The 14,392-nt window shown below is 40.3% G+C and overlaps 1 long non-coding RNA gene across 1 annotated transcript; it reads right to left on the reverse strand.

Annotated features, from left to right (window-relative positions):
* Window positions 1-459: 459 nt before the first annotated feature.
* LOC113889132 lies at window positions 460-7,903 on the reverse strand. The gene is made up of 3 exons (XR_003510154.1): window positions 7,759-7,903; window positions 1,740-1,904; window positions 460-499 (listed from the first exon to the last, which is right to left on the reverse strand). It is a non-coding gene; the product is annotated as an uncharacterized LOC113889132 (long non-coding RNA).
* Window positions 7,904-14,392: the final 6,489 nt, after the last annotated feature.

A 14,392-nucleotide genomic window follows, 5' to 3' on the forward strand; every position in this document is an offset into this window, starting at 1 on the left:
TCAGAGGAGTTTGTAGGTTAAAACACCCTTGTCGCACCCAGGAGTTTTTGTTAACTGGAGCTCTAAGTTAACTCCTTCTCCAAACGAGGTGGTGGGGGACAGCCCCCAATAAAGTCAGAGGTGTAGGTGAGAGTACAAAGTAGTAAAGTAGGCAGGCTCTGGTTATGGGGGTAGATGCTTGAGGATTTCCAGGGGGACTCCTGGGGCTCGATCCCGCCTTTGCGTATGTCGAGCCTCCTTCCTCATGACCTTTGCCACGGGCGGAGTGCCTCACGCTGGCCTCCAACAGTTGCTCAATCATGTTCGACTCTTTATGATCCTGCAGACTGTAGCCCACCAAGCTCCTCCAACCATGGGGATTCTCCAGGCAAGAATACTGGAGTGGGTGGCCATTCTCTTCTCCAGGGGATCCTCCCAACCCAGGGATCAAACCTGCATCTCCTGCATTGCAGGTGGATTCCTTACCGTCTGAGCCACCAGGGAAGTGCATAAATGGTTTCTGGAAAAAGAGTTATTGTTGAAGACCAAGTATTAAAATCAGTATTACATACAATACTCAAAACCTTTTTTCATTCTACAACCTGGTTGATCACTTTTCTCTCCTCTGTCCCAGAACAGCCCACGTGTCAGCTATTGAAGTCTTTCCCTGGCTATGAGTGACGTTGAATGAGAGTTAAGGAAAGCCTTGTGATAAAAGGAGTCATAGCTATTGTAATTTTTAAAATAACTCTTCCACCACTGCACTTTACATTTTTCTTTTTAAAAGAAATTCTCATGAAGAACAGCCATCATTGAAATCAGAAAGACTGCTTTTATCATTGTAATTATAACAATATTAATTATTCAGTTTATTACTATATTAAATGCAGAGGGTTTCTACTTCAAGTAAACACAATAAAATGAAACATAAATCAGCATGTTAAGAGCCAACTATTCATATTTCAAAAGGATTCTCCAATTCAAAAAGGACTCACTGCAGCTTTTCTATAAATAAAAAAAAAATCCCTGTGGTTTTAAAAATAATTTTAAAATTGTAATTTACACATAATTTTCAGGAACTCTTCTATTATACAACACAATGCACAACTGTGCATGTATATAGATCATGCCATAAAGAAAAAGCTCATACAAATTTCCCATAAGTTATCTAATTAACTGTGACTATAAGAATGAACATAAACATTGGTTGCAATGCATAGAAAACCACTAGAAAAATTTATGCTCATACTGTTTACTGTTTACAATTCTATGTAAGGACTTTACATTGCTAGTTTCTAAAGTGAAAAGAACTTTAATATGCCCATTATGCCATTTCCTAATTACTAATTTTTTGCAAACTTTTCTTTATTAATTATAGAAACATAAACATTCAGTTTGCCTGGTAGAATCACAGAAAATTTGAATTAGTTAAGTAAAATTTGATGACCCATAGGTAATAAATACTGCACATTACCCACAGAATCCCAGTGTCAGAATTGTGTACTGTAGGCATCAGAGACACAGAAATCCAGGAATCTGGAGAGAATGAGGAGCTCCAAGTCATAACCTGGTGGAACTGTGGTTTGTGAGTGTCAGATTACTTTCAACTAACATGGATATCTTGAAAAGAGCTGTTAAGTTCTTAGAACAAGGGAATTTTGAAGTCATGGTATATTTCTTTTGAAACAATGGCCTTCTCCAACTTAGTTCTAGAATTCCTAAATAGCTGATGTTAGTAATTCTTCTTTTCCCAAATTTACCTTGGGCTTGGTAACATGGAGTTCTTTCACCATTTGAATATAATGCTTCTTCCATACACCCTGCTCATAGGGAGTTGGGGAGACATTGATATACCAGTTAAACCGTAAACATTTGAGCATCCAGAGCTGATCCAGTTCAGTTAAATTCTTCCAATGCCAGCTCACCTGGAGAAACAATGTTAAAAAACTACTCAGGTTACATGTCCACTTTCTCTAGGTTTTGAGCCGTCACCCTGGTACTGAGAGAACTTCTTTATTTTTTTTTTTCTGGAGTGGGTTGCCATGCCCTCCTCCAAGGGATCTTCCTGACCCAGGGATCGAGTCCACTTCTCTGCACTGCAGGCGGGTTCTTTACCACTGAGCCACTGGGGAAGTGGATTCATGGATTCATTCATGAATGAATCAGAGCAAACATGATTTTAACTTGATAAACCAGGCCTGGAATTCATGAGTAGTTTCTTTTTGGTCCTTTTTTTCCAAATCACAACCAAGTTACCTCTTACCTGAAGTGCTTCCTAACAAGGCAGGAAGATTTTTTTTAATTGGAGGATAATTACAACATTATGATGGTTTTGCCAAACATTGGCCATAGGTATACATGTGTCCCCTCCAACCTGAACACCACTTCCACCTCCCTCCCCATCCCATCCCTCCAGGTTCTCACAGAGCACTGGCTTTGGGTACCCCTTTTTCTTTTCTTTTCTTTTTTTAAATGTTAATTCAGACAGAATCCAAGTCAACTAATATTTATCGAGCACCTATTAACCATCCTCGTCACAACCTGAAGGGTAGTATAATTAATATTCTCCCCTTGCAAATGGGGAAACTAAGCTTCAGATAAGACTTTGGAACTTCCTAAAGATCTCTGGCTATGCCAAAGCCTTTGACCGTGTGGATCACAACAAACTGTGGAAAATTCTGAAAGAGATGGGAATACCAGACCACCTGACCTGCCTCTTGAGAAACCTGTATGCAGGTCAGGAAGCAACAGTTAGAACTGGACATGGAAAAACAGACTGGTTCCAAATAGGAAAAGGAGTACATCAAGGCTGTATATTGTCACCCAGCTTATTAACTTATATGCAGAGTACATGATGAGAAATGCTGGGCTGGAGAAAGCACAAGCTGGAATCAAGATTGCTGGGAGAAATATCAATGACCTCAGATATGCAGGTGACACCACCCTTATGGCAGAAAGTCAAGAAGAACTAAAGAGCCTCTTGATGAAAGAGGAGAGTGAAAAAGTTGGCTTAAAGCTCAACATTCAGAAAACGAAGATCATGGCATCCGGCCCCATCACTTCATGGCAAAATAGATGGAGGAACAGTGGCTGACTATTTTTCTGGGCTCCAAAATCACTGCAGATGATGATTGAAGCCATGAAATTAAAAGATGCTTACTCCTTCGAAGGAAAGTTATGACCCACTTAGACAGCATATTAAAAAGAAGAGATGTTACTTTGCCAACAAAGGTCCGTCTAGCCAAGGCTATGGTTTCTCCAGTAGTCATGTATGGATGTGAGAGTTGGACTATAAAGAAAGCTGAGCGCCAAAGAATTGATGCTTTTGAACTGTGGTGTTCGAGAAGACTCTTAAAAGTGCCTTGGACAGCAAGGAGATCCAACCAGTCCATCCTAAAGGAGATCAGTCCTGGGTGTTTATTGGAGGGACAGATGTTGAAGCTGAAACTCCATTACTTTGGCCACCTGATGCGAAGAGCTGACTCATTTGAAAAGACCCTGATGTTGGGAAAGAATGAAGGCAGGAGGAGAAAGGGACAACAGAGGATGAGATGGTTGGATGGCATCACCAACTCAATGGATGTGAGTTTGGGTAAACTCCGGGAGTTGGTGATGGACAGGGAGGCCTGGCGTGCTGCGATTCATGGGGTCACAAAGAGTCAGACACGACTGAGTGACTGAACTGAATTGAACTGAAGGATCTCTGGGAGTCTGCATATGAACGTTGTATGAAGGCTACAGAAACTCCAGTTGGCACATTGCTTATTTTTTTATGATATGCTTCTGTTTTCCCTCCATGCTTATGATTTACCTAAATATATAAAGGGAACACAATGACTAATACTATATTGATGTGTCCTAAATAGCCTTTAAGATTCAATGAAGCATTAAGTATTTGTCCTGGGGACTTCCCTGGTGGTCTAGTGGCTAAGATTCTATGCTTTCAGTGCAGGGGCCCAGGGTTTGATCCCTAGTTAGGGAACTGGATTCCACGTGCTGCAACTGACACCTGGTGCAGCCAAATTAATACATTTTTTAAAAAGTATTCTGTACATTCCATTTTCATAGCATTATGGTCAATCCTACATATCCAGAAAATGGTGGAGGTGACCCTATTATGTGTAGTAGTTTTTAAAATAATTTATTCCAGGTTTTAAATAAGTCTTAGTAGAAACTAGAGTCAAGTCCATATATAAAGTTCAGACTAGGCATTCCTTATCTCTTAACATGAATTGCAGAGATGGTAACTAGTCTTCACATTCATTTCATCTTTGGAAAACTGGCCTCTTTTTCAAGGCTAACTCAATAATAAATAATGTTTGAGTGCCCCCAAAAGGAGCAGAACACTCTGTAATGGAACTCACTACCCATCCATCTGTTTATCTATCTGTTTCTCTTCCTCCCTCCTTCCATCCATTGTGTACGGAGTTTCAAAGTTACCCAAACTCGCGTCCACTGAGTTGGTGATGCCATCCAACCATCTCATCCTCTGTTGTCCCCTTCTCCTCCTGCCTTCAGTCTTTCCCAACATCAGGGTCTTTTCAAATGAGTCAGCTCTTTGCATCCGGTGGCCAGTGTGTTATGTCCAGGATTATTTTATGGGCTGAAGATAAGACATGTAGGGGAGAGGGAAGCAGAAGTGGGGCACAAATAGGAGAAACAGTAGGTTCAGGATCTAGATGGAGGAAAAGGCTTAGAGGATCTTATACAACACTGCAGGCAGAAACAGAGATCACAACCACTTTGTGCAACCCAGAATGAAACTGCACTGCCCTTAATCCTCATATGGTTAGTTAATTCAATCAAGATGTGGAGTTTGGGAGGGAGGGGATGGGGGGAAAGTTTTTCTCAACTCTCATTCTTTTCCTCTTTTGACTTAGATTGGGTTTAGACCTGGGTAGTTAAGTTGGGGTTTCCCCCCTGCACTGGGGATAGATAAAATTTTGCTTTGTTTTTGATTTTTGCTGCTTTTTGTTTGTTTAAAACTAAACAGGAATGAGGAAAGTTGAGGGTGGGGAAGCTCTTTCAAAACTGTAAGACAACTGCCACCACATTTTCAAACAGCCCAAAGCTCATCTTGGTGCAATGACTTTATTGTTTGCTTTAAATCTAGCTAAAGAACAATTGCCTCACAGTCAGTTCTGGGAAATAAAATAAAATGTTGAAATCTACCAAGATTGACATATGGTACACATAGATGATAAGATTATCTATTTCGTATCACATCTCCCTGGAATGATAACATTCTCATTATGAAAAACATGGAAAATTCTGAGAAACCTGAAGAAAAACAATACCCAGAACCCTGTCAATCAGAGATGACCAAACATTATCAACAAGCTGGTAGAGTTATTTTCCTTTCTGTTTTTCAGGTATATATGAAAGCGAAATTGGGAAACTGCATGCGATTTAAAATCATGCTTTCTTCATTTTACACATAATAAGCATCTCTGTTCTTCCAAAACATGTTTTCTAATGACTGCCTAATAATTCTTTATATGGCAGAATGATACTCTATTACTGGGCATTTAAAACACTATGTTTTTTTAAAAAACAAATTGTTTCAATTTTAGAATAATATGTGTACATCAATACTAAATTCAAAGATACCAGGGGGCACACTGTAAAAAAAGTTAAAAAAAAAAAAAAAAAGCCTCTCTCATCCTTGTCATGTAGCCACTCATTTCCCTCTGTGAATGTAACCATTGTTACTGGCTTCTTGTGTGCCATTCCAGAAAAGCAACAAATATGGATACATTCTTTTATTCTTCCAAAGTGGTAGGATAATTCTGCACCTTTGTTGTTTTATTGATGATATATTGATGAGATAGTTGCAACCAGTCTGCTATTAGCAGACATTTCCATTGTTTCCAACCTTTTGCTACTACAAACAATGATGCAATATTCTTATATAGACATACATTTTGCATGTGTTGAAGTATACCCATCAGACAAATTCCAAGAAGTGGAACTACTGGCCAAAGGTAATCTTGTTTTTTTTAATTAAAAAGATTTTTTAAGTTTTTAGCCATGTCTCATGGCTTGCAGGATCTCAGTTCCCCGACCAGGGGTCAAACTCACACCCTTGCTAGTGAAAGCCACTGGATCGCCAGGGAATGTCCAGGAATCTTTATTTAAAAAATTGGGTACTACCAAATTGCTCTCCTTGGTGTTTGCATCAATTTATCTATGAAGGTGCAACATATGAAGGTGCTTGTTTCCCCACACCCCTAACAATATAAAATGTTATCATTAAAAAAGAAACTCAATCCATCTGAGTCACAAACGATGGCATCAAAATGAGGCTAAGCATTTTATCTATTTTCGAAACATCTGCTTTTCTTTCTGTGAACTATTTGTTCACTTCCTTTGCTCATTTTTCTGCTAGGCTTTGCTTTTTTTTTTTTCTTCTTAATGTAGATTTATAGTAGTTCTTTAAAAAATAAGAAAATTACCCCTTTGCTGGCAATATGTTTTTCCCCGGATTATTTTAATTTTGGGGGGCCACACTGCAGCAGCTTGTGGGTTCATAGTCTCTCGGCCAGGGGCTGAACCTGAGCCCTAATCAGTGAAAGCACTGAGTCCTAACCACTCCCAGGGAGCTCCCTCCTGTTTACTCTCTGTATTTATTTACAGTTTTCTTCTCGATGGAGAAAATTTTAACTTTTATAATCACAATTTAAAATCTTGCTTTCTTTATTTATAAAGCATATATAATATATATACAAAATATATAAAATAAATAAAGATTTTAAGTTATACATTTTCTTTTGAGGCTCTGAATATTAGAGATTACTCACAAAGTCTTCCTTCCCTATATTTCCTTTAATTACATTTTTTTCCCCTTTAGTCATGCCTGGTGGCTTACAGGATCTTAGTTCCCCAAACAGGGATTGAACTTCTGCCCTCTGCAGTGAAAGAGCAGAGACTTAACCACTGGACCAGGGAATTCCCTCCTTTGAGTAGGGAATGGTTTTCCATAATTTCATATCAATCTTTTATCCTTCTAGAATTTTTTTCCAGATACTGCCCAATTGTCCCAGCACCAATTATTAAATACATCAACTATCTTACTGCATTCATTTTCTTAATTTTTTTTTTATTTTCTTAATTTTAAAAACTAAAGTTACCCTGTGAATGCACAGTAACAGGGAATTTCTGGTCTTTCTAGACTATGAAAAGAAATCAACAAAATGACTATCAATTTTATATCTTAAAAAATATACTTGAATACACTGTGAAATTATTTGTAAGAAAATAATGGTCAGATGCTTTTCCAACCTGTGAGCACATTTGCCCACTCTGAACTCCTTTAGTCGCACATGCTTCTGTATTTATCACATTAGCACCTTATTTCATGCTTTTCTATTTATGAATGGCCTGCACTCTACACTCTTAAGTTTTACTATGGTCCTCTGCTGTGCAATATAAGGCTATTCTGATGATGAACCATTATATACATGTGTATATATTTCCCCAACTGGCTAATACTATTTTACGGACATTTAGCGGTGGCTTACTTTTTCTCCCCTTTGAGCACTAAGTGCACAGCCAGACACAAAGAGATGGGGCCAATCCAAACTGTGCAAATGAAACGTGGTGAGCATCTTGTCGGTGCTCGGTTTTGTATGCGTGCTTTCTTTTTTCCCTCAAGGTTCAGTGTTTTCTAGGCTTTACAGTGTCTTTACAAAACACTGAACCCTGCTTCTTTATCTGTGCCTGTGCACAGTGACAAAGGCTTTTGGGGTCCAGGAAAGAAAAGATGTATAAAGATAACACCTTTGGCAGCTTGGTCGTAAAATCCAGAGCTTCTGCTGGAATTTTCTCCTGAAGCTTTCAACAGCAGAACTTTTGCTGTGACAGGGAGCAGCGTTCTAACAGGACTGTCAGGATTCTTCTCCTCTGAGTGTCCATCCATTTGTCAAACTGGGAAAAAAAAAAAAAAAAGCAAAGAAAAAAAAAAAAAAGCTCCAGGTTTAGTCTGACACCAGAGACGCATTATGAAAGAGATAAAGAACTGCATAGAAAGTGAGTTTAGTAACTTATTCTTAACGAATTGCATGCATTTCTTTCCCTAACAAGTGCACCCCATGTTTTTCCACCTACCTGTTCTTTCTCACATGTGTGTGTGTGAGCCCAAGCAAGGCCAGTGTGGATATAGACATGCACTTGACCTCAAAACTTGGAGTTACAGAAAAATTTGGGAGCTGGTCATAGTCGTAAACTGAGAATATATACAGACTTGTAAAATGTAGATCTTTAACTTCTGATGGGGCTATATCCCAATTAATCCATCATAAGTTGAAAGTATCATAAATTAAAAATGCACATAATACACTTAACCTACCAAACATCCTAGCTTAGCCCAGTCTACCTTAACGTGCTCAGAACGCTTACATGAACCCTGATGATCCTTGCTGTTGTTTAGTTGCTCAGTCATGTCCAGCTGTTTTGTGACCCCATAGACTGTAGCTCAGCAGGCTCCTGTGTCCATGGGATTCTCCAGGCAAGAATACTCGAGTGGGTTGCTGTGCCCTCCTCCATGGGATCTTCCTGACCCAGGAATCAAACCTGAGTCTCCTGCATTGACAGAGGTATTCTTTATCACTGAGCCATCAGGGAAGCCCTCACACGAACCTACAGTTGGGCAAAATCATCTACCACAAAGCCTATTTTAGAAGAAAGCGTTGACTAGTTCATGTAATTTATTGACTACTACACCTGGAGAAGGGAATGGCAACCCACTGCAGTATTCTTGCCTGGAGAGTTCCATAGACAGAGGAGCCTGGTGGGCTACAGGCCATGGGGTTGCACAGAGTTGGACATGACTGACACAACTTAGCATGTATACAAGCACACTGAATGTGAAACCAGAATGGCTGTCTGGGTACTGATGTTTTTAAGTGTATTTGGCCTGTGCTCTTGTGACCGAGTGGCTGACTGGGAGCTGTGGCTCAGTGGCTGCCCAGAACCATAAATAAGTATCCTACTGCACATGGCTAGCCACCCCTCCCAAAAAACCCCAAATACAAAATTTTAAATATGGTATCCACTGAATGTCTATCACTTTTGCATCACTGTAAAGCCAAAAAGTTGCTAAGCCAAAGCATCTTAAGCCACGGACTGTCTGTACAACCTTAAGAGAAGACACCTGGGCAGTCAGTCTTCGCCCATAGTTTACATCAGCTCATTAGTGATTAAAACTCCAGGACCAGAAACAAACCTTTGCATTCACAATTAGAGATAAGGCAATACAAGCAAATATCTCTGAGAAGGGGAAGTATATAGGGTTAAAGTCCTGTGTGTGTGTGTGTGTGTGTTCTCAGTCACTCACTCTTGTCTGACTCTTTGCTGAGCCCGCTAGGCTCCTCTGTTCATGGAATTTTCCAGGCAAGAATACTGGGATGAGGTGCCATTTCCTATTCCAAGGGATCTTCCCAACCCAGGGATAGAACTTGTGTCTTTTGGGTCTCCTGCATTGGCAGGTGGATTCTTTACCACTAGCACCACCTGGGAAGGTCCAGTTAAAGTCCTGCTGCTGCTGCTGCTGCTGCTAAGTTGCTTCAGTCGTGTCTGACTCTGTGCGAGCCCATAGAGGGCTGCCCACTAGGCTCCCGCGTCCCTTGGATTCTCCAGGCAAGAACACTGGAGTGGGTTGCCATTTCCTTCTCCAATGCATGAAGGTGAAAAAAGAAAGTGAAGTCACTCAGTTGTGTCTGACTCTTAGAGACCCCATGGACTGCAGCTTACCAGGCTCCTCAGCCCATGGGATTTTCCAGGCAAGAGTACTGGAGTGGGGTGCCATTGCCTTCTCCGAGTTAAAGTCCTACTAATATGTAAATGATTGATATGATTGGAAAGGAAAAGTTGATAGGAGGACCTGGAAAAAAAAAAAAAAAGAGTGCCAGAGACAGGAAGTACATGCCAAAGCAATCTGGGGCATACCAAACAAACGCTTGGGTTACTTCACAATTTTCCCCAGTGATGACCCCAAACCAGTCCCAAGATTAGTGACTCATGAAAGATGAGAGAGTGAGAGCTGGCCAAAATCAAAAGAAAGGTTCTTATGGGAACAGCTAGCCCAGAAGGAGCTGTTATCAGAGTCTAAACCTCTGTTTTTCTTCTTTAGTCCATTAGAGAAGAGAAAACAGGAAAGTTTGGGGCTACTTGTATTTTATACACTATTTCATTTCATCAATAGATATTTTCTAGTTAGTATAAACTAATCAGAATTTTATAATACTTTAGTTTTAATCATAAAATACATTGACCACCTAAAAAGGCATGAAAGTGAAAGTGAAGGTATTTCCAACTCTTTGCGACCCCATGGACTGTAGCCTATCAGGCATCTCTGTCCATGGGATTTTCCAGGCAAGAGTGCTGGAGTGGATTGCCATTTCCTTCTTCAGGGGATCTTCCCGACCCAGGAATCGAACCTGGGTTTCCTGCATTACAGGCAGACGCTTTTACCATCTGAGCCACCAGGGAAGCCCTTAAAAAAAAAGGGGGGGGGGGATATAAAGTAAAAATGTATTTTAAGCCTTATGACAAGTCAACTTCTTTGTAATCATAGGATCTATTTTTTTTAATTAGTTGGAGTACTTCTTGATTAAAACCTTCCTTGGAAGTCCAGTGGTTAAGAATCTGCCAGTGCAGTGGACATGGGTTCCATCCCTGGTCTGGGATGATTCCACCTGCTGCAAGGCAAGTAAGCCTGAGAGCCACAACTACTGAGCCCACATGCCACAGCCCCTGAAGCACAAGCACCCTAGAGCCTGTGCTCTGCAACCAGAGAAGCCACTGCAGTAGGAAGACTGAGTCCTTCAAGTAGGGAGGAGTGGTCCCATGCTCACGACAACTAGGGAAAGCCTGCACACAACAATGAAGATGCAGATCAGCCATAAACAAATAAATAAAAAGAATCTGCCTTCCAATGCAAGGGACTAGGGTTGATAACCTGCTTGGGGAACTAAGAGCCCACATGCCACAACTGGAGAAAGCCGGTGTTGCAACAAAGACCCAGTGCAGCCAAACCAAAGATTTTTAAATAAAACAAAAACTATTCACTGTTACCAGATCTTTTCAGCGCTCATCAATCTCACTTTGGACACTATCATTCAAGGGGGAGGGGGGACTCTCAAATGAAAAAAAAAGAAAAAGAAAAAAAAAACATCAGAAACCTTAATTTACAAATAAGTGAATAAAGTGTATTCATGTATGAATGTTCCCAGATTTCCTCTCCGCCTGTTTCTGCACAGTCCATATTTCTAACTAACATAATATGAGACTTCTTTCCTTTGGGGATGGGTTATTAGAATGATAGAGAAGCCAGACCAGAGTGGTGAGGGCCAGGGGAAGGACCAGCCCTCAATGCTGCGGTGATCTCTAAAACAAGGAGCCAGTGGGGGGCATATGGAGACAGGAGAGCTGCAGGGTTTTGGCATGTAGGCAGTCTGTGGAGGTTCAGACTGTAACTGCCTTTCCAGCAGTTATACAGTGTGAGAGAACTGGGGAATGAAGAAAGGGGATATGGTAAGTAGTGTTATGAATTCTGAATTGGATCCCCTGTGATTTTTCTTTGAGAGATAACATGAAAATTGGTATTCATCTTTAAAATTACTTTGGGAAGTGCTACGTGCTACTCTGTAGAAACTGAGCTATGTGGGGACCCAGGATGATGAAGGAAGAAATGTTTATGAGATATAATTATCACTACAGTAAATCAGAAATAACCCCAAATGCCTCACAGTAGTGAATCAGCTCAGCGACATGATAAGAGAAAATACGGCATTAAGGATGCATGGGGGCTTTGGGAGTGAGGCCATTCAGAGTCTCACTAAGAATCTCTTAATTTCTTCCTTTACACATTGATTGAATAATTATATCAAAATTTAGAGTTACTGGGAAGATTAAAGAAATGAAAATATGTATAAAATTCCTAAAAGAGTATATGACTCATTGTACTCATGGTAGCTAATTCTATAAACGGTGGTCCCCAAACTTTTTGGCACAAGGGATCAGTTTCATAGAAGAGAATTTTTCCATGGACGGGGGGAACAGGCAGATAGGGATGGCTTCGGGGTGATTCAAGCACATTGCATTTTATTGTAGTTCAATCACTCAGTCATGTCTGACTCTGCAACTCCATGGGCTGCAGCATGCCAGACTTCCCTGTCCTTTGCCATCTGCTGGAGCTGGCTCACACTCACCTTCATTGGGTCAGTGATGTTTTCCTACCCTCTGGTCCTCTGTCATCCCCTTCTCCTCCTGCCTTTAATCTTTCCCAGCATCAGTCTTTTCTAATGAGTCGGCTCTTAACATCTGGTGGCCCAAGTATGGAGTTTCAGCGTCAGCATCAGTCCTTCCAATGAATAATCAGGACTGACTTCCTTTAGGATTGACTGGTTAGGGTCTTTAGAGGGCCAATGACCAAGTCTAAGCAGAGTCCAAGCAAATCCAGTTCTTCACCAAAAGGCGATTAGAGTCAGGTAGGAACTGATAGGCATGAGGGGCAGAAAGAGAAACACTAGACAAACTCAAATCTGGTTCTGACTCTACCCTTGACAAGAAGTATAATTTGGAACAAATTATTTAACTGTCAGGCCCTCAGGCAGACTCAGAATCTTACAGTCTCTGGTTGGGAGCAAGTCTTCATTCCAAGGCTTTGCAATCAGATTTTTGATCTTAAAAAGCTGGTAGAGGGTTGGAAGGATAAATTGGGAGTTTGGGATTAACATATACAAACTGTTATATATAAAATAAATAACCAACAAGGACCTACTTATAGTACATACACTACTCAATATTGTGTAATCACCCATAAGGGAAAGAATCTGAAAAAGAATAGATATGTATAATTGAATCCCTTTGCTGTACACTTGAAATTAACACAACATTGTAAATCAGCCATACTTCAATTAAAATAAAAAAAGAGCCCGGAAATAGTATCACTTCAAGTGGAAAACATTAGAGAGAATCGTCTTTCCTTGCAGAATGTTGCAGTTGGTTTACATCACAGTTTACTCACATCACAGTTTATTCAGAGCCTGCTGTTAAGTCAAAATCCCATGGTTGTTATTTTAGTCTGTTGACACTGTGGTTGCATATTTCACCATGTGACATCATTACCATGGAGGCATCAGACATTTTGGGGCTCCTAAATTATGACCGATGGATGGTGGTTAGGTGCTTTTTCTCAGAACACCCTTTTAACTACATGTGGACTGTACTACATGTGTGAACCATATTAAAAAAAAAAGAAATGTTCATCACTTTCAATTAAAACACTAGATGGAAAAAAAAAAACCTACACTAGACAGCAAAGAAATACATACATATAAAACATTCCTCCTCTCAACGTTTTCACAAGTCCTGAATTATCTTGTAATCTGAGGATGCTATAATTTTGGCATCTACATTTGAATTCAATCTCTCTGCTTAAAGCCTCTTGTGAAGTTAAACTCCTATGAGGTTTATTTTAGACTGAAACAGTTTCATATTTTTCATTTTACTACAGAATAGAAAAAAGGCAAAATTAAAACAAAAACCAGGGACTTCCCTAGTGGTACAGTGTTTAAGACTCCACGCTTGCAATGCAGGGTGCCTGGGTTCTATCCCTGGCCAGAAAACTAAAATCCCATATGCTGTGCAGTGTGACCAAAACAAAAAAAGAGGACCTCAAAATTATGCTGATCACTGGCAAATGCCCTGTTGTAGAAGTGTAGAAAAGCCCTTGAAGTTATCATATGGACACGGTCTGCCCAGCTGTAAACTTAGGTATCTATTTTTAACCCCTTTCACAGTGTCAGAATGTTAGACCTGGAAGGGGCCTTTGAGGTCATCTGATCCAAGCCACTCAATTTCCAAAGGCAGGTAGTAAAGATCAGAGGCATAAGAGACTCGCTGAAGTCAAGCAGGAGGTTATTTAGTATAGCTGATCTGGTACCTGTGTTTTTCAATTCTCAGCATTACTGTTCTTTGCTCACTTTTACTTATATCTGTTTTTTAAATTGTTAAATATCATTGCACTGTATACGGTAAAAAACAAAAACTCTCTCTTCCAACAGACTTCCCTCCCACTCTTCCATGTTGTCCAACTTTTTAGGGGAAACCACTATTGATAGTTGGGCTTCTCTGGTGGCTCAACTGGTAAAGAACCCACCTGCCAATGCAGGAGACATAAAGAGACGTGGGTTTAATCCCTGGGATGGGAAGATTCTCTGGAGGAGGGCATGGCAACCCACTCTAATATTCTTGCCTGGAAAATTCCATGGACAGAGGAGCCTGGAGGCCTACAGTCTGTGGAGTTGCAAAGAGTCAGACAAGACTGAGCACATGTGCACACACTATTATCAGTTTGCTGTATACATATGCAAATTCCATATGTGTGTCTAAGTACTGATACATTCATTCA

This window comes from Bos indicus x Bos taurus, unplaced genomic scaffold, assembly GCF_003369695.1.
Source record: "Bos indicus x Bos taurus breed Angus x Brahman F1 hybrid unplaced genomic scaffold, Bos_hybrid_MaternalHap_v2.0 tig00003558_arrow_arrow_obj, whole genome shotgun sequence".
NCBI classification, from domain to species: Eukaryota; Metazoa; Chordata; class Mammalia; order Artiodactyla; family Bovidae; genus Bos; species Bos indicus x Bos taurus.